This window comes from Tachysurus vachellii, chromosome 6, assembly GCF_030014155.1.
Source record: "Tachysurus vachellii isolate PV-2020 chromosome 6, HZAU_Pvac_v1, whole genome shotgun sequence".
NCBI classification, from domain to species: Eukaryota; Metazoa; Chordata; class Actinopteri; order Siluriformes; family Bagridae; genus Tachysurus; species Tachysurus vachellii.
This window is the reverse complement of record NC_083465.1, coordinates 2,029,540-2,032,134: the sequence shown is the minus strand read 5'-3', so window position 1 is coordinate 2,032,134 and position 2,595 is coordinate 2,029,540.

Sequence of the window (2,595 nt, the reverse complement as noted above, 5' to 3'; positions counted from 1 at the left end):
CTCTAGTAAAGAATCGTGTATCAACCTCCTGCCAATTTCAAAGCACCATGCTAATACAGCTAGCTAAACAATGGGTGACAGTGGTGGGGTAGGTTGTAACACGTGTTTTAAAAGTGTTACAACCATCCCCTTATATACAACTAAGAACATTTTTGTGATTTTAATCATTTTACAGAATGCCTAGAACTTGGGTGAGAAAAACAGATCGTGGAGTCGATGCCAGTCTTTTAAAAAGAGCACCAGAGGAAGTTAAGACGTGCACGTACACGTGTGCATGCACAAAAACACACAATATGCTCATACACTCCCCATATTCACACATATTTTATTGTTGCAGCCATTCTTTTAAAATAAAACTGTTGTTGTGGCATATCACTTGGAGTACCCTTAGTTTTTGTGCATTTTGTCTACCTGTTACAACTTACCCCAGTATGTGTTACAACCTACCCAGGTAGTGGGATAGGTTGAAACAAAGGACCACCTTGTATTTGTCATCATCTCACAAAGTCTGTGACGTAGTTGAATAAATTTAAATTGTTGCCATTTGTAGTAGACAAACGTGGGTACTTTGCCTAAAAGTTTCAGACGTGTAGCCTAAAAAAAAGGTAGTTTTACTGTAGGTGCTGAAGAAAAAAGTGTTACAACCATACCCGGTCTCCCCTACAATAAACGAACCCATCAAATCATGCACGTCTGGAACTTCATTTATTTCAGCATGCAACATATCTAAGAAGAGCTACATTTGATTTTATACCACAGACGTTCAATAATAATCAAAATGTTGTCTTTAACAGTCCACAAATATGTGATCATTTGGTCGTTTGATTTTATCTCTTTTTAAATAGGCTGTTTTTATATTTTTATACCATAAAACTGTGATGTTCTGTAAACTTTCTTTTAAAACTAGAATATATTATAACACTGTAAATAAAGATGCTTTATTTCTACCATGTAGATTAACTGGTTTGTCTTCCACTTTTCCCCTTTTCTACTTTCTTTTTCCATTTGACATTCTGATAAAGCGGATTTATGGACTTCAGTCCCAGACATCACAGGAGCCAAAACCCTGGACTGCACTAGTCACAGGCCAAACACACACACACACACACACACAAACTCAACTTAAGACAATCTCATGTCCATTTCTATTGTATAAATATCAGTAAAATATGTTCCATAAAAGCTGTACTATAAATATTTGTAATAAATACTGAACCATGTGGACTTACTGCTATATTTAATTACTTACATTTATTTTATTTTTTTTTTACAATAACTTTTAGTTTATTGCTAATAATTAATGAAATACAACATTTTTCGCGAACATCATTATTACATGAAACATGAGAAATTGATTTGAGGTTAAATTTACAGAATTTGTTAGATGCCCTTATCTAGAGCGACTTGCAGCTGAGCTGAGCGGGGGTGTCAAGGGCCTTGCTTGGGGCCCAGGAGTGGCAGCTTTGAGGCCCTAGGGTTCAAACTCATGATTCCAACACCTTAACCACTGAGCTGCCACATCCCCACATTCAGTTCATGCTCTGTGGTTGGGAAAGATCACTCAAATCTCAAATCAGTCATGGCAAAGTAGGGATCTGTGAGCTCAAGACTGGTTAAGACTGGGAGACTTGTGTGACACGCTGAGCACAAGCAGGAGTTTGAAAACCGGTCCAGTTTGACTTCAAAAGAAGCACATGTTAGCCTTCAAACTTCCTGCTTGGTACAGTAACTCATGAAAAATTCCTTCCTCATTCCTTTATTGTTCTACCTGGTAATTACCCGTCAGTACTCTGTATTTTATGATAAGATTTTAAGTAACTTAAGTTATTCTATTCCATTCTATTCTATTCATAGTTATTAGTGTGAGGGAACTTATAGCCGTTATAAATAATTTAGAGAAAAAATATAAAAAATACTTCATTTTCTTGTTGTGTGTTAAGATGAAGTGGCTCAGCTATGATGTCACCTCGTTGTCAGAACTGAAATGCCTTCCACTTATCAGCTTTTGTCTGACAGAATGCGTTTATGACAGTTGATTCATACCAAATACTCTTACTCTCACACTAAAAGGTCAAATTTTTGGCTTCTAGGGCTAGGTCTCTACCATTAGAAGATCTCCGGGTGATTGTTTTGCCATTTGAAACACTGTATTTGAAACACTGGACCCCACACCCTCCAATCTATCAGCACTGCTCGACTGGTTCCACCATCTCTCAGGGTAAGAGGCAAGCATACTACAAGACTCTTCTCTGTACTGGCACCAAGGTGGTGAAATGAACTTCCCCTAGAGGTCCGGACAGCTGAGTCACTGGCTATTTTCAAGTGGCGGTTGAAGACCAACTTATTCAGGAAACACTTCAACTAGCACTTCTTTCCTTATCTTTTGCATTTAAAAAAAAAAAAAAAAAACATTTGACACTTTTTCATTGTAACTTTGAACAAATGTTTTAAACTCATGGTATCTTAAGTATGTAACTTAGTGAGCCTAGAGATTTAAGCAATTATGTACGTCGCTCTGGATAAGGGCGTCTGCCAAATGCTGTAAATGTAAATGTATTTCTTTGCTTGGCTCACATTGCAAATCTACAATTCATG